General features: G+C 42.8%; 1 long non-coding RNA gene across 3 annotated transcripts in view; it reads right to left on the reverse strand.

Moving 5' to 3' along the window:
• Positions 1 to 14,699: 14,699 nt before the first annotated feature.
• The window catches only part of LOC132391252 (uncharacterized), a 29,829-nt gene continuing 26,097 nt past the window's right edge, over positions 14,700 to 18,431 (reverse strand). For all 3 annotated transcript variants that reach the window (XR_009511141.1, XR_009511142.1, XR_009511140.1), the window contains one exon: positions 14,700 to 15,081. This is a non-coding gene — a long non-coding RNA (uncharacterized LOC132391252). The remainder of the gene's footprint in view (positions 15,082 to 18,431) is intronic.

An 18,431-nucleotide genomic window follows, 5' to 3' on the forward strand; every position in this document is an offset into this window, starting at 1 on the left:
CAGGTGCGGCCTGACTAGTGTCTTATAAAACCTCAGTATTATCTCCTTGCTTTTCCATGATCAGCCATATCTGAGATACTCAAACCAGCCTGTCAGGAGCCAACAATCACTCCACAGTCAAAGTCACATATATCACATTGGTTGTCCATTCTGAAATAAATAAAGTGGTCACTGAGTATATAATTCATGTCTTTGTTGTGAACGTTGTCTATCTGATACCTGTGATGCTGCTGGAAGTAAGTTTTTCACAGCTGTACGTATGATAAGAGATTTGACTTTGACACCTAGACCCCTCTGCATCTCAAAGCTCTGCAACCTCCTACCACTTAGATAATATTCGTTCTTTTGAATTACTCTTATCAAAATTTCCCACCTTCCTCCTTTATACTCCATTTTCCAGGTCTTTGACCAGTTAACTATAGTTAGGAGAGCAGAAAGGAGATTCTGTGTAAAAGGCACCGGATGGTATGTTGCCTCCCAAGTGTCAGGGTCAGGGATGTCTTGGACCGGGTCCACATCATTCTAAAGGGGGAGGGTGAGTACCAGAAAGGGTAGGGTAATGTAGCTGGTGGAAATGTATGTAAGTCATAACCACCAGCATTTGAGTAGGGGTTCACTTTGAGGCTAGTTTGACGCGATGATGTAGTTACATGAAGTTGGGTTACAGTGTAGTTTTTAGTTTTTGGAGCACAAAAAATGAGTTGTTGTGGCTTTTCATCTGCGAAAACCTACACTCGTGACCCTGATGCTCTAGGACAAATCCAGAGTTATTGAACATGCCGGCCCACTACTGGGGTTTTGGGAATGGAATACCATTGCTTGGTTTGTACAAGCCGAGGCCCAATTCGCACTGCGAGAAATATCCGCTGACAACACCAAATAATTCTGTGTGGTAGCATCCCTCAGCAACTCCATGGCTGTGAGAGTGGTGAGTCTACTAGAACACCTGCCTGGACACAATAAATACCAATCGCTAAAACTCACCTATGAGACCAAAAGATATAAGAGCAGATGTAGGCAATCCGGCCCATTGAGTCTGCTTCGCCATTCAATCATGGGCTGATTCAATTCTTCCAGTCATCCCCACTCCTTTTACAGACTTTTGGACTATCAGAGTCTGAGCATGCCAAATGGTTGCTCTCTTTGCCTGACCTTGGTGACGCTAAATCGTCAGAACTAATGGACCACATGTTGTCTCTCCTGGGAAATCACCATCCTTGTTTTGTTTTTAAACAACTCTTCATGCAGCAAATGCCTGATCAAGTCTGCATTGCCCTCACTAATTTTTTTTATTAAGTGCAATCATGAACAACAGCCAGATCAAGTCAACTAGTTCCCAAAGAGATCTCTGATAGGCCGATCAGAATAGCTGATAGTCTACGTTCAGCCAGGCAGAGAGGCATAGTTCCTCCTCCTTTTCCTGCCTCAATAAACTCAGTCAGTAAGGCCTCCAAACAAACCCAGGTCTGTGTTTTTACCACACTTGCTTTGGTACAAACACTAGGAAGTGCCAACCACCCTGCAACTTTGACAGTGCCAGCACATTGGGACATGAGAGATTGGTGAAATCTGTGAGTTCCAGCTGCCAGGGATGTTCACTTTACATTATGGACACCCTTTCAGGGTGATGCTTCCTGTGTGACACAGGTGCTCAAGTGAGGATGCTGCTGGCATGGCTTATTGATAAGAAGACAACGAGCGATGAAACCTTGCTGGAGGCTGCCAACAGCAACAGGATCCAGACTTACGGGACCCCGAGATGACGCTCTGTTTCAGTGAGCAACCTAAGACATGGGACCTCGTTCCGGCTAAAGTGGCTAGACATCTGCTTGGTGCAGATTTCCTGGATGCCCAAGGACTGTGAGTCGATCTTAAGAAATGCCGGCTTGTGGATGTCAAGGACTTTGGGTCATTACCTTGATTTCCAGTATGTCTGCGACAATGACTCTGTCAAGCACATGCAGCACTGCATGTGAGTTTACTCAACTACTAGGTGAATTCCTACACCTCACCAAGCCCACATTCTCCACGACAGTCACAAAACAAAGTGTTGAGCACCAGATTTCCACAACTGGCCCAGCAATCCATGCCCGTCCTCCTAGAAAACCTGGCAACCATGAAGGGCGAGTTTGCCAACATGGAAAGACTTGACACTGTACGCCGATTGAAACAGCCCCTGGGCTTTGCCCCTACATTTGGTCCCTAAGCCCAGTAGTGGTTGCTGCCCATGTGGCAATTACCGACACCTTAATGAGGTTACCACTCCCCTCCTCCCGATCACTACCTGCTCCCATGCATCCAAGACTTTTCGGCACGTTTAGCTCGGAAATTGATTTTTTCCAAAGTCAATTTAGTTAGTGGTTACCACCAGGTACCTGTGTGCTTGGAGGACATTCCCAAGATGGCTGTGATAACCCTGTTTCGCTTCTTTCAGTTTCTGTGCATGCCGTTTGGACTGAACAATGTAGCACAGACTTTCCAACAGCTGATGGACTCTATTAAAAGACTTAGACTTTCTCCTTGACATACTTGCCACCAGTGCTTTCAAATCCGAACACTTATCTCATCTCCGCACACTTTTCAAGCGCTTAAGCCATCACGAGTTGATTATTAACCCTGCTAAATGCCAGTTTGGGTCGTCAACCACTGACTTTCTCCGCCATCCCTTCTCTGCAGAAGATGTGAAATCCCCTATTATGGATTTCCTACCAGCCTGCACTACTAGAAAATGACAAGAACTTTAGGTGTGATGAATTTCTATCACCTCTTCATTCTGTGAGCTGAATTTACACTCCCCCCCCCCGTGTAGTACGCTTAAAGGTGATACTCCTAATCACGTGTTGTCTGGTCAGCAGACGTGATCAGGGCATCTGATGATACCAAACAAGCTCTTTCCAACCCGACCCTACTGGCTTCCCAATGCACCCACAGCCATTACTACTGATGCTTCAGATTATGCTGTGGGTGCTGTGCGTGAACAGTTGGTCAAAGGTGTGTGGCAGCTGCTCGCCTTCTTCAGCTGGCAGCTCCGCCTCCAACCCCCCCCCCCACTGAAAGGAAGTACTGATGTACTGATCCTCTGACCGTGAGCTTCTCAGTCTCTATCAGGCCATCATTGTTTTCTTCTAGAAGGTCGCCATTTCACAGTGTTCGTTGACCACAAACCCCTTGTGCACATGATAACTAGAATATCAAACCCTTGGTCTGCACAGCAACTATGCCACCTGGCCTACGTATCAGAGTTCATAAATGAAATACAACAAATCAAGGGGAAAATTAATGCCATGGCTGGTTGGTTCTTATGGCCAGCTGTTGAGGCCGTACACATTGAGGTTGACTATGCCAGCATGGCAGTTACCAAGCTACTGACTCAAGCCCAGGCTTACCAAACAGCAGTCATGGGCCTGCGGTTAGCTGACATTAGGTTCACTTGTACTATTGTGGCTTTTCTTTAGCTTTGTGACCAAAATTCTACACTCTACCCAGGCTAATTAATGCTGTATACAGTTTCAGCATATCTTAAAAAATATATATTTATTTGTAAATTGGGATCTGAGTGCACCACCCAGGCACCCTGCAAGGTCAGAGCTTATTGCCTGTCACTCACAGTCTCTGACACAGTGGTGGTAAGCTGACACCTTGAACTGCTACTGTTCTTTTGGCAAAAGTACTCCCACAGTGCTGGAGGGTGGAAGTTCCAAGACTGCAACCAGCAACAATGAGGGACTGGCTGAGGCATGGCAAAAGCATGTGAGCGTCATGCAGCCAATGTACTTCTGATTGAATGATCACCAATGAGGTGGCTGTGTATTTGTACTTTAAACAACCACAGTCATCTTCCTTTGTGCAATGTTGGACAGCAGACACTGGAGTCTGTTCCCATTTATGCCATTGATTTCAGTGCACAGGGCTCCTAGGTTTTGCCGTCAGTCAAATGATCCCATAAAATGGAGGGCAGTCAATCCTTCCTCACACTTGGATCAGGGCTGTGAAGAGGTCTGGCGATGAGTGGTCCTGATGAAACTCAAAGTATTGGTAGCAGATTATTATTAAGTGTCACTTGAAAGGACTGCCATTGACACCTTTCAGCGCTTTGTTTAAGACTGAGATGCCTACTCAGCAGATTGGCTTTTCCTATCTTTTATAGAAAAGCTAATAGAAATGAGCTCATCTATTATCCTGAAATAAAAAAGCCGGAAGAACTCAACCAGTCGAGCAGGTGATAAGCAACATCAGTCCTGAGTGCACAAGACCATTTAAGAAAGCCATGAAAGACAGATAAATATAATGGTGGGAAGTGACCAGAGAGCAGTTTTACACCAAGGTAGAAAATTTAGAGGGTTGCAAAGTTCTGTGACAGAAGTTAAAATGTTGTTCTTCTAGCTTGAATTGGACCTCACCACGGCAGTGGAAGAGGCTGCATACAGACAAGTTAGAATGGGAGCAGAATTGAGAATAAAACTGACGTACAACAGGAAGCTCAGTGTCGTGCTGCATTCAGAACACAGGCATTCCACAGAGCAATCACCCAATCTGCATTTGGTTTCTCTGACGCAGTGCGGACAATGGCGTGAACATCAAATGTAATGCACTAGATTGGAAGAAGTTCAAGTGAATTGTTGCTTCACTTGTTTGGGCCCTTAGATGGAGGGAAGGGAAGAGGTGATTTGCTCTCCTCAGAAGGTGCCTTTGGACGAGACGTGGTGGTGAGAGCATGGACTGGTGAGCCCCAGTGAATGGTCTCTGTGAAATGCAGAAAGGGGAGCAGAGGACAGATGATCAACTGATCTGACTTGTCTCCACTTGGTCTTTTGCCTTGAGGTTCACCTCTCCCCAACACCCTCTCTCCATCTGTGCTTTGAAAACTGTAAACCCCTTCTCCCCAACTCTGAAGAAGGATCCCTTAGTATTGGTGAATCTTTGGAGTTCATCGCCACAGATGGCTGTGGATGCCAGTTGATTGGGTATATTTAAAGCAGAGGTTGATATGTTCATGATTAGTAAGGGCATCAAAGGTTACGTGGAGAAGGCAAGAGAATGGGGTTAAGAGCAATGATAAATCAGCCATGATGGAATGGCAGAGCAGACTCAATGGGCTGAATGGTCTAATTCTGTTCCTTTGTTTTATGGACTCAAAACATTAATTGATTTCTCTTCCACAGATGTTATTTGACTGGTTGAGTTTTTCCAGCAATTTTTGTTTCATATTCCAACATCTACTCTTTATTTATTTTCCGGCAATGAGTTGGATTGGATTTGCCCTGCTTTTCATGTGGATGCCTGAGGAATTTTCCACACTGTCAGGTGGATGCTAGTGTTGTAACTGTACTGGAATGGTTTAGCTGGAGATATAACGTCGCTCTGGAGCACGGGTCTTCCGTGTTCAGTTCTACAGCTCGGGAAGGTGCTCATTTTTGTAGCCTTTGCCCTGTCCAGTTCTCTGAGCTATTTTCCTGTTCTATAGGAAAATAACATGATTAAAGAAGGCATTTTTTTTGTTGCTTTCTTCTTTTAGCTGAGAGGTGGACTAGAAGAGCAGGTAAGTTATTTTGGGACATTACCTTGTCTGCATACAGTTCTGTTTAGTAGAGTAATGGAGGGGATGCAGAGGAATTTTGCTAAGACTATAGAAAATTCAGCTGTGAGAAAGATTGATTGGGAATAGAGGTGTATAAAAATCTGTTGAACTAAAGGAAGACCATATTTCCTTTAGTGTAAGGGTGATAAACACCAGAGGACAGAGATTTAAAAGTAATTGGAGGAAGTATTTAGAGCAAAGGTGAGGAAACCTTTTTCACATAGAGAATAGTAGAGTCTGGAACTTATTGACCCGATAGATAACAAGTGCAAAAAGCCATAAGACATAGGAGCAAAGTTAGGCCATTCGGCCCTTCAAATCTGATCACCATTTCATTATGACTGATCCATTTTCCTCTTAACCCTATTCTCCTGCTTTCTCCCCATAACCTTTCATGCCCTAATTAATCAGGAACCTATCAACTTGCACCTTAAATGACCCACTGACCTGCCCCCACAGCCACCTGTGACAAAGAATCCCACTGATTTACCACCCTCTGACTAAAGAAATTCCTCATCTCTGTTCTAAATGGACGTCCCTCTTTTTGAGGCTGTGGCCTGTGGTCCTGGACCATTCCTCCCCCTCCCCCCAAAAGAAACATCCTCTTAAAATCCATTCTCTCTAGGCCTGTTAACATACGATGGGTTTCAATGAGATCTCCCTTCATTCTTCAAAATTCCAACAAGTACCAGCCCAATGTCTTCGATTGATACTCATATGATAAGCCTTTCATTTTTAGAATCATTTTCGTGAACTTGCTCTGAACACTCTCCAGTGTCAACGCATTCTTTCTTCATCCTTCTAGTCCTCTTGAAATGATTTTGCCTTCTTCACCCATTCAACATCCAAATGAACCTTCAGGGAACCCTGCAAGAGGACTCCCAAATCTATTTGCACCTTGGATTTTTGAATTTTCTCCTCATTTAGAAAATAGTCTATGTTTTTATTCCTTCTACCACAGTGCATAATCATACAATTCCCAACATTGTATCCCATCTGCCACCTTTTTGCCCATTCTCCTAATCTGCCAAAGTCCTTCTGTGGCCTCTCTGCTTCCTCATCATTACCTGCCCCTCCACCTATCTTTATATTGCTTGCAAATTTGGCTACAAAGCCATCTACTTCGTCATCACAGACCCCTGTGGGACACCACTAGTCACCGCCAGCCAACCAAAAAAAGCCCCCTTTATTCCCACTGTTTGCCTCCTGCCAATCAGCCAATACACTATCCATGCTAGTATCTCTCCTGTATTACCCTGGGCTCTTATCTTGTTTAGCAGCTTCATGTGCACCACCTTGTCAAAGGCCTTTTTAAAATCCAAGTGCAAAACATCCACCGATTTTCCCATTGTCTATCCTGCTTGTTTGTTCTTCATTGAATTCTATCAGATTTGTCAGGCAACATTTCAACTTCAGGAAATCACGCTGACTTTGGCCTAATTTGTCATGTGCCTCCAAATACCCCCAAACCGTATCCTCAACAATTTACTCCCAACATCTTCCCAATCACTGAGGTCAGGCTAACAGGCCTATAATTTCCTTTCTTCTGATTCCCTTCCCTTCTTGAAGAATGGAGTGACATCTTCAATTTTTCAGTCCCCCTGAACCATGCCAGACTCTTATTGATTCTTGGAAGATCATTTCTAATGCTACTATAATCTCTTCAGCTACCTCTTTTAGAACTCTGGGATGTAGTCCATTGTGTCCAGGTGACTTATCTATCTTCAGACCTTTCAGTTTCCCGAGCATTATTCCCTAGTAATAGCAACTCCACTCACTTTTCCCCTTGACATTCTCAAACCTCTGGCATCTTACTGATGCCTTCCAGTGAAGAATGTTGCAAAATACTCATTCAGTTTGCCATTTTTTGTCCCTCATTGCCACCTGTCCAGCAGAATTTTGCAGTTGTCCAATATCTACTCTCTGTATCTTATTCTTTATATATCTGGAAAAAAGCTTTTGGTGCATTTTTGTTATTATTAGCTAACTTACATTCATATTTCATCTCCCCCCATGTTTTTTTTAGTTGCCTCTGTTGTTTTTTAAAAGTCCCAATTCTCTATCTTCCAACTAATTTCTACTCAATTATATGCCCTCTCTCTTGCTTTTATGTTGGTTTTGACTTGCCTTGTCAGCCATGGTTGCATCACCTGCCATTAGAATACTTCCTGTTCTTTGGGATGTATTTATCCTGTGCCTTCTGATTTGCTCTCAGAAACCCCTGCCACTGCTGCTCTGCCATCATCCCTGCTAGTGTCCCCTTCCAATCAACTTTGGCCAGCTGCTTTCTCATGCATCTGTAATTCTCTTTACTCCACTGCAATACTGATACATCAGATTTCAGCTTCTTCCTCTCAAATTACAGGGTGAATTCTATCATATTATGATCACTGTTACTTTAGAGTTCCTTATCTTAAGCTCCCTAATCAAATCCAGTTCATTACACAACATCGTTCAGAATTGCTGATTCCCTAGGGAACTCAATCATAAGCTGCTCCAAAAAGCCATTTTGGAGGCACTCCACAAATTGGGATTCTCTTGGGATTCAGCATCAGCTTTATTTTCCCAATCTATCTGCATATTGAAATCCCCCATGACTATCATAAAATTGCCTTTTTGACATGCTTTTTCTATCTTCTGCTGTAATTTGTAGACCAAATTCTGGCTACTTTTCGGGGGCCTATAAATAACTCCCTCAGCCCTATCGTTCTTACCCTTGCAGTTACTTAACTCTACCCCAAAGGATTCTACATCTTCTAATCCTATGTCTCCTCTTTCTAAAGATTTGATTTGATTTTTTACCAGCAGAGCTACTCCTCCTTCCCTGCCTACCTGCATGTCCTTTTGATAGATTCTAAATTCCATATCCTTGGATATTAGGCTTCCAACCACAACCTTCTTTCAGCCATAATTCTCTGATACCTACAGCATCATACCTGCCAATCATTAACTGCACTAAAAGATCATCTGTCTTATTCCATATCTTGTGTGCATTCAAACGTAACACCTTCAGTCCTGTAATTGTCACTTTTCCATTTTGTCCGTTACACTGCAACCCATCCCACAGACTGCAATTTTGCTCTATCATCTGCCTGTCCTTCCTGACAGTCTCACTATACACAACCTCTGCTTGTAAACTAACATCTCTGTCCTCAGCCCTATCACTCCAGTTCCCATCCTCTTGTCAAATTGGTTATAACCCACCCTATCAGCTCTAGCAAACCTGCCCACAAGAATATTGGTTCAGATGTAGCCCATCCCTTTTGTACAGATCAGACCTTTCTCAGAAGAAATCCCAATAATCCACAAGCCTAAAAGCTTTTTCCCTGTTACCTTTGGCACAGGGAAATCAAGAATCTATCCATCTCTGCTTAAAATATACCCAATGACTTGGCCTCTGTAGCCACCAGTGACAATTAATTCCACAGATTCACCATCCTCTGGCAACAGAAATTCCTGTCATAGAGGGTCTTTGAAGAAATGAGATGTGCGTGGTTATGTTGGGAGGTTCATCATCAATGAACATGACAGTAATAGCTTCATAATGTGTTATAACTTTTTTATGTGTTTCTTTTTTGATTTCCAGTCCAAGTTTTATTTGCATATTACTTACCTCAAGATCTGTACTGGTTGGTCTGAGTGTGTAAACTGGGAAATACTGCAATTAATTGTTTGACCTGACACATGATACTATGCGCAATTTTTGCTTACATAAGTAACTTTCTTGCAGAATATAATGCTTTCAACTTTTTGTGCACTCCTGTCAGGGTACAGGGAAGTGGTACGAGCGGCAAGATTTACAAGTAATTGACATCTTGCTACAAATGATTACTTTATTTGAGGCTTCAGGACTGAAGAAGAGTCTTGGCCTGAAACATTGACTGTTTGTTTATTTCCATAAATGCTGCCTGGCCTGCTGAGTTCCTCCAGCAATGTGTGTGCGTTGCTTCTTCCCATTATTTCTCTCAAGGGTGAGGGTGAGCATTCAGAAGTGTTGGTACATATTGTTAGCAATGATATAGGTATACGTGGTGAGGAGGTAGCGAAGAGAGATTTTAGGAAGTTAGGCAGAAAGCTGAGAAACAGGACCTCTAAAGAAGTAATCTCTGGATTGCTGCCTTTGCCAGTGAGGGTCAGAATTGGATGATTTGGCAGGTGGATGCATGGGTGAGGAACTGGTGCATTCAGATTGATGTATAATTGGAATCTCATCTGGGCATGGCATGACCCATACAAACGGGGAGACTGAACTTAAGGGGGATCAATATCCTTGTGGGCAGGTTGACTTCAGTTGATTGAGTGGATTTAAACTCATTTGGCAGTGCAACTGGAACTGGAGTGATAGTGCTGAAGATGAGGTAGTTGGTTTACAAACAGAGGCAGTGTGTAGTCAGACTCCGAGCAAGGTGAGGCTGATGAAGGGGCAAAATTGCAGTCAACAGGATGAGTTGCAATGTGAAAGGTGAAGAAAATTGACAGACATTGTATCGAAATGATAGCCAGGAAGGCAGACAGGGTGGCGTGGCTCTATTTGTAAAAAATAAAATTATATCATTAGAAAGAGGTGATCAGGGGTCAGAAGGTGTTGAATCATTGTGGATAGAGCTAAGGAACTGCAGGGGTAAAAGATTCTGATGCTAGTTATATACAGACTCCCAATCAGTAGTAAGGATGTGGTCTACAAATTACAATGGGAGATAGAGACTGCATGCCAAAAGGGCAATGTTGCAATAGACACGGGTGATTTCAATATGCAGGGAGATCGGGAAAATCAGGTTGGTGCTGGATTCCAAGTGGGGGAATTTCTAGAATGCCTCCGAGATGGTTTTTTAGAGCAGCTCATGGTTGGGCCCACTGGAGGATCAGTTATTCTGGATTGGGTGTTGTGCAGTGAACCAGAATTGATTAGAGAGATTAGATTAAAAGAGCCCTTAGGGGCAAGTGATAATAATATAATTGAATTCACCCTGAAACTTGAGAAGGAGAAGGTAAAGTCAGATACATCAGTATTATAGTGGAGTAAAGGAAATTACAGAGGCATGAGAGAGGAGTTGCCAGAATTGATTGGAAAAGAACACTGGCAGGGATGACACCAGAGAGCAGGAATTTTGGAAGGCACAGGATAATTACACCCCAAAGAGGAAAAAGTATTCTAAAGGCAAGATGACACAACCATGGCTAACAAGGGAAATCAAAGCCAACATAAAAGCCAAAGAAAGGACATATAATAGAATAAACATTAGTGGGAAGTTAGAGGACTAGGAAGCTTTTAAATACAAACAGAAGGTTAAATACAAACAGAAGGTATTAAGAAGATAAAGATGGAAAATGAAAGTAAGCTAGCAAATAATATTATCGAGCATACAAAAAGTTTCCTCAGATACTTAAAGTGTAAAAGAGAGGTGGGAGTGGATATTGGACCAGTGGAAAATGATGCTGAAGAGGTAGTAATGGGGGACAAGGATGAATTGAATAAGTATTTTGCATCAGTCTTTTCTCTGGAAGACACTTGCAGTACAGTGGAAGTTCCAGGCATTGGGGGCATGAAGGGTGTGTAGTTACAAAAGCTAGAGAGAAGGTTCTTGGGAAACCGAAAGGTCTGAATGTAGATAAATCACCTGGACCAGATAGTGCACACCCCAGGGTTCTCAAAGACATGGGTGAAGAGATTGTGGAGGCATTAGCAATGATTTTTCAAGAATCACTAGATTCTGAAATTGTTTTGGAAGACTGGAAAATGGCAAATGTCACTCCACCCTTCAAGAGAGAGAGGCAGAAGAAAGGAAATTATAGGCCAGTTAGCCTGACCTCAGTGGTTGGGAGATGTTGGAGTCGATTGTTAAAGATCAGGTTTTTGGGGTACTTGGATTCACATGATAAATTAGACCATAGTCAGCATGGATTCCTCAAGGAAAAATCTGTTGGAATTCTTCGAAAAAATAACAAGCAGGATAGACAAAAGGAGAATTGGTTGATATGTACTTGGATTTTTAGCAGGCCTTTGACAAGGTACCATACATAAGGCTGCTTAACAAGATAAGAGCCCATAGAATTACAGGGAAGATTCTAGTATGGATAAAGCAGTGGCTGATTGGCAGGAGGCAAAGAGTTGAAATAAAGGGAGCCTTTTCTGGTTTGCTGCTGTTGACTAATGATGTTCCACAGGAGTTAGTGTGTGGACCTGATTCTTTTTACGTTATATGTCAATGATTTGGATGATGGAATTGATGACTTTGTTGTAAACTTTGCAGATTTTACAAAACTAGTTGGAGGGGAAGGTAGTTTTGAGGAAGTAGAGAGGCTAAGAAGGACTTTGACATATTAGAAAAATGGGCAAAGAAGTGGCAGGTGGAATATTGTGTCGGGAAGTATATGGTCATGAACTTTGGTAGAAGAAATGAAAGGACAGTATTTCCTCGGTGGAGAGAAAATTTAAAAATCAGAGGCGCAAAGGGACTTGGGGGCCCTTCTGCAGAATTCCCTAAAGGTTAATTTGCAGGTTGAGTCTGTGGTGAGGAAGGCAATTGCAATGTTAGCATTCATTTCAAGAGGACTAGAATATAAAAGCAAGGATATGACATTAAGTCTTTCTTAAGTGCTGGTGAGGCCTCACTTAGAGTATTGTGAACAGTTTTGGGTGGAAAAACATGATGCTGCTGCTCAGGTGCATAGTTCACGATCAGAATCAGAATTATTATCACTGACATATGTCACGAAATTTGTTGCTTTGTGGCAGCAGCACAGTGTGATACATTAAAAAAACAGAAATTACAGGGAGAATCAGCTGACACATGATTATCGCAGCCTTGACATGAGCAGATCTGGAAGCTGTTGGCAATAGCTGAACCAAACTCTGACTATATCCCAGTGTTCGGCAGATATGGATTGAACTGATTTGTCATTGATGCAAAGTGATTTCCCACCTCTGCTGCTGCATGTCTAAAGGAAAGAACAGGAAGTTCACTACTGACTTGTGAAGGGAGTACAGTAACTCAGATCCTGCTACCTGGAGGTATTGCCATGACTATTTTGATGGAATGAGTCTCATTTGACAGAGTGCCATGCAACAGCAGCAATTATTTAATTTGCCTGGAAATGGCACCAACTGATCTTATCAACTGTTCTCTTCAGTTTTGTCCTTGCGTTCTGTTCGCTGGAACACTGACAATGATTCCCAGAGGATGTTGCAGAACTCACTGTATTTTTGTTATGACCTTGCCTTATTTTGTTCAAGCATTCTGGCTGATGTTTCAAATGTTGCAGAGCTGAGAAGAGAGATAATTTACTGTGTTTTACAGCCATTCCAGGTTGCAGAAACTGGCTGTTTGTCTTGTTTCAGGCTGGAAACATCAGTGTGTGATTCCCAGGTCTTAATTTTGTAAAATGTTTTTGAGTGGATTCAACTGCGTAAGACCTTTGGTCAGTCCTGAACACTGAAGGAGGGTGGTCTGGGGATTTGGGGTGTTTTTTGGATTGGTTGAAATAATTTTTATAAAATAGAGCAAGAGTAAAAATTATCACTGAAATATTTCCCTGTCTGCTTCCTACCTTTCAGCTCATTTCTGTCAACCAGGGTAAATAAAATTTTCAGAATTGTTTAAGCATTGAGCAATTGGTGTCAGTATTAATGCTGCGTTGTTGATATAACTGAACAAGCCTTAGCCACCTGAAAAGAAATACCATATGTGTGTATATTTTTAAGCATTTGGCATTATTATATATATATTTTTTAATCTACTTCTCTATTGCTAGTTCCAATTCCTTGCTTTCTGCAGATATAGCTTTTACTTTGTGTCTAACAAATGTACAAGCCCGGATGGTGGTGATCGACAATCTTATTTGATCAGGATTTGGTCCTCAGGAAACTGTTTGTTTTGTGCATACCCTTACCCTGGCACACTTTGGATAACGGAAAACTAATTAAATTTATAGTTTTATAGTTCAGAGTTGCACAGTCACACAGAACAAGGCAGCAGGCCATTGACATCCCAAGTCTGTCTCAACTATAGAGTACATCTTTGCATGAACCCTACACAATCCTGTTGTTATTCTCCTCAGATTCTACTAGGGACAGTTTACTGGGGACTTCAACCTACAAACCTGAACATCTGTGGGATGTGGAAGGAAACTAACAGCACCTGAGCAAAAGCCACATGGTCACAACAGGAACATGTAACCTCCAAACGGTCAGAGGTTTAGGTTAAAATCTGGGTCACTGGCCAGCATTCTATTGCGGGGAAGATGGATTCCTTATAGGAAAGTCAAATGAGGAAGAAGTGGACTGTTGGGTTGTGTTGACATTTTGCTATGGCATTGTGTTTTGACATCAAATCATCGAGAAGTACAGAACAGAAACAGGCCCTTTGGCCCAACTAGTTCATGCTGAAACCACTTAAACTGCCTACTTCCATCCTGTACCGGGACCAAAGCCCTCCATAGCCCTACTATCCATGTACCCATCCAAACTTCACTTAAACATTGAAACTGAGCTTGCATGCACCACTTGTGCTGGCAGCTCATTCCACACTCGCACAATCCTCTGAGTGAAGAAGTTTCTCCTCATGTTCCCTTTTTAAAATATCTCTGCAAGGGCTCTGGCAATTTCCGCAATTGCCTCCCGTAGGGTCTGAAGGAGCATCTTGTCAGGCCCTGGGGATTTATCTACCCTGATTTGCCTCAGGGTAGCAAACACCTCCTCCTCTGTAATCTGTACAGGGTCCATAAAGTTGATGTTGCTTTGCCTCTGCATTCATCCCCTGAGTAAGTACAGATGCAAAAAATGCATTTAAGATTTCCTCCATCTGTTTTGGCTCCACACATGGATTACCATTGTGATCTTCCAGAGTACCAATTTTGTCCCTCTGGGTCACTGGACTCCACTTTGAGGAAAATGTTTGCATATAGGAACCTCAAATGATGGAAGGGCTGACCACAGGGCTGTGTTGATATATCTGCTGTGGTGTCATGTTTTGTTTGGGTAGGAAAGGCTGTGTTCTCAAGTTGATTTGTTTATGATGCCTTCTACAGCAGGGAAGTGTTGAGCCTTGTATGACTGACTACTTGAGGCAGGTTCAGCAGCCAGATATTGAAGGGTACGAGAATGAACCACAACTCTAAAAGCTTATTTAAGAAACAGAACATGATCTTAAAGCACTTTAGTCTGCTGAATTTTTACAGTTGATGAAATCAAAACCCCAATCAATATTTGTCATTGAAACTCTGCGTATATAGCATCTGGCAATGTTGATTCGCTGGAAGTAAAGGATTACCAATAATCTCGTCTCTGTAACATCTCACAATAAAAGAGATTGCATTGAATGCACAAGCTACAGCAACACAAAATTGCTTAAAGGAAACATGCACACACACAAGCAGAATCATCATTTAACTGGTACTAAAGGAAGAGCCTTTGCATTTTTTTAAGTATTCAATTTCTGTTGCCTTCCACCAGTGATATGAAATTAGTCCTGTTTCCAGCGGCGTTTCTTACAGTAATCAAAAGCCTAAAAAAAAATCCAAATAGAAATAAGATATTTTTGTATTATCAAATTCACAATACTCTTTCATTTTACAAGCACCTGATCTTTAAAATTGCTTACATTTTTCTTAAGTTCCTCTAGATTGATTATAACCTGTTATGGGTAACCCTAGGTAATTTCTGAATTAAGTACATGTTCAGCACAGCATTGTGGGCCGAAGGGCCTGTATTCTGCTGTAGGTTTTCTACGTTTCTATGTTTGTTAATTTTATTTAGTGATACGGCATGGTAGCAGACCCTTCCAGCCCAATGAGCCCATGCTGTCCAATTGCACCCGTACGCCCAAATAATCTAGTAACCAGCAGGTCTTTGGAATGTGGGGAAACCAGAACACCTGGAGTAAACTCACGCAGTCATGAAGAGAATGTACAAGCTCCTTGTAGACAATGGTGAAATTGAATCTGGGTCACTGGCACTGTAGTAGCATTAGGATAACTGCTATGCTACTGTGTCTTGTCACCATTTTGGCTGCATATGGCATGCTGCGTGACAAGAAGGGCAATGTGTTTTTTTAAGTAGAGAGATAACTGCAAGGTGTATCTGAAAGAATAAGAAAATGGCACAGAAAAGGAGTTGAGGCGGGCATATATCATAGTGAACGGTGGGGCAGGCTTGAGAAATGGAGTGTCCTACTACCCCTCCTAACTTTTCTTTTGTGAAAGAACACAAGAAGTTAATGTGAAGGTTTACCGAGTAATTAAGATAAATGTTACTTTAGCCCACAGCGAAAAAAAAGTCAGAGTACAAGTATAGAGATGTCTTCCTCTAATTATTTAGATCCCTGGTGAGACTGCATTTGAATTACATACAGGTTCAGTTTCCCTACCCAAGGAAGGATCACAGTGACTTATCCAACTTGATGCTTTCCAAAAGCTCCAGCACATCCTTTTTCTTAATGTCTAAAAGCTCAACCTTTTCATTCCACTGTAAGTCATCCCTACAATCACCAAGATCGTTTTCTGTAGAGAATACTGAAGCAAAATATTCATTAAGTACCTCCACAATTTCCTCTGGCTCCATACAAACTTTTCCACTGTCACACTTGATTGGGCCTATTTTCTCACAACTTATCCTCTTGCTCTTCACATACTTGTAGTATGCCTTGGGGTTTTCCTTAATCCTGCCCGCCAAGGCCTTCTCATGGCCCCTTCTGGCCCTCCTAATTTCATTCTTAAACTCCTTCCTGCTAGCCTTATAATCTTCTAGATTCATATCATTACCTAGTTTTTTTGAACCTTTCATAAGCTTTTCTTTTCTTCTTGACTAGATTTTCAGCAGCCTTTGTACACCATGGTTCCTGTACCCTACCATCCTTTCCCAGTCTCATTGGAATGTACCAATGCAGAACACCACACAAATATCCCCCGAACATTTGCCACATTTTTGTCGTACATTTCTCTGAGAAAATTTGTTCCCAATTTAGGTTTCCAAATTCCTGCCAAATAGCTTCATATTTTCCCTTACTCCAATTAAACCTGTCTGTTCCTGTCCCTCTCCAATGCTATGGTAAAGGAGATAGAATTGTGGTCACTATCTCCAAAATGCTCTCCCACTGAGACACCTGACACCTGACCAGGTCCATTTCCCAATACCAAATCAAGTACAGCCTCTCCACTTGTAGGCTTTTCTACATATTGTGTCAGAAAACCTTCCTGAACACACCTAACAAACTCCACCCCATCTAAACCCCTTGCTCTAGGGAAATGCCAATCAATATTGGGGAAATTAAAATCTCCTACCGTGACAACCTGGTTATTATTGCATCCTTCCAAAATCTGTCTCGCTATCTGCTCCTTGATGTCCCTGTTACTATTGGGTGGTCTATAAAAAAAACACCCAGTGGAGATATTGACCCCTTCCTGTTCCTAACTTCCACCCATAGAGACTCAGTAGACAATCTCTCCATGACTTCCTCCTTTTCTGCAGGCATGACACTATCTCTGATCAACAATACCCTGCCCTCACCTCTTTTGCCTTCCTCCCTGTCCTTTCTGAAACATCTAAAGCCTTGAACTCTTAAGTAGCCATTCCTGCCTCTGAGCCATCCAAGTCTCGGTAATGGCCACAACATCACAGCTCCAAGTATTGATCCATGCTCTAAGCTCATCCGCTTTGTCCATGATACTCCTTGCATTAAAATAGACACATCTCAAACCATCAGTCTGAGCGAATCCCTTCTCTATCACCTGCCTATCCTCCCTCTCACACTGTCTACAAGCTTTCTCTATTTGTGAGCAAACCACCCCTTCCTCCATCTCTTCAGTTCTGTTCCCACCCCCCAGCAATTCTATTTTAACTCTCCCCAACAGCTTAAGCAATCCTCCCTGCCAGGATATTAGCCCCCTCAGATTCAAGTGCAACCTGTCCTTTCTGTACAGGTCACGCCTGCCCCAAAAGAGGTTCCAATGATCAAAAAATCTGAATCCCTGCCCCCTTCTCCAATCCCTGAGCCACGCATTTATCCTCCACTTCAGTCTATTCCTATACTCACTGTCACTTGGCACAGGCAACAATCCCAAAATTACTACCTTTGAGGTCCTGCTTCTCAACTTCCTTCCTAACTCCCTGTAGTCTGTTTTCAGGATCTCCTCCCTTTTCCTACCTATGTTGTTGGTACCAACATGTACCACGATCTCTGGCTGTTCACCTTCCCACTTCAGGATATCGTGGACATGATCAGAAACATCCTGGACCTTGGCACCTGGGAGGCAATCTACCATCCGTGTTTCTTTCCTGCGTCCACAGAATTGCCTGAATGACCCCCTAACTATAGAGTCCCCTATCACTTCTGCCATAATCTTCCTTTCCCTACCTTTCTGAGCCACAGGGCCAGACTCTGTGCCAGAGTCTCAGCCACTGCTGCTTCCCCCAGGTCAGATGTGGGAAGTCCAGGAGTACTTATTGTAAAGGGGGACAGCCACAGGGGTACTCTCTAGTATATGACTCTTGCCCTTCCCTCTCCTGACTGTTACCCTCTTATCGGTTTCCTAAGGCCCCGGTGTGACTACTTGCCCATAGCTCCTATTACCTCCTCACTTGCCCTGATTAGACGAAGGTCAGGGAGCTGCATCTCCAGTTCCCTAACACGGTCCCTAAGGAGCTGCTGCTTGACGCACCTGACACAGATCTCGCCGTCCAGGATGCTGGCAGTCTCCCGGACATCCCACATCTTAACACATCCCAGTACAGAACACCGGCCTCACAGACATACTTTCTATTCCTATTCTTCACAAGTAACTTACCTTGCCTCAACCTGTTATCGCTGAAGCCCCATTAATGCCAAAGCCCTCCTATTCTGACTCCCTCTACTCTGTC

The sequence above is a fragment of the Hypanus sabinus genome, chromosome 1 (assembly GCF_030144855.1).
Source record: "Hypanus sabinus isolate sHypSab1 chromosome 1, sHypSab1.hap1, whole genome shotgun sequence".
Lineage (NCBI taxonomy): Eukaryota > Metazoa > Chordata > Chondrichthyes > Myliobatiformes > Dasyatidae > Hypanus > Hypanus sabinus.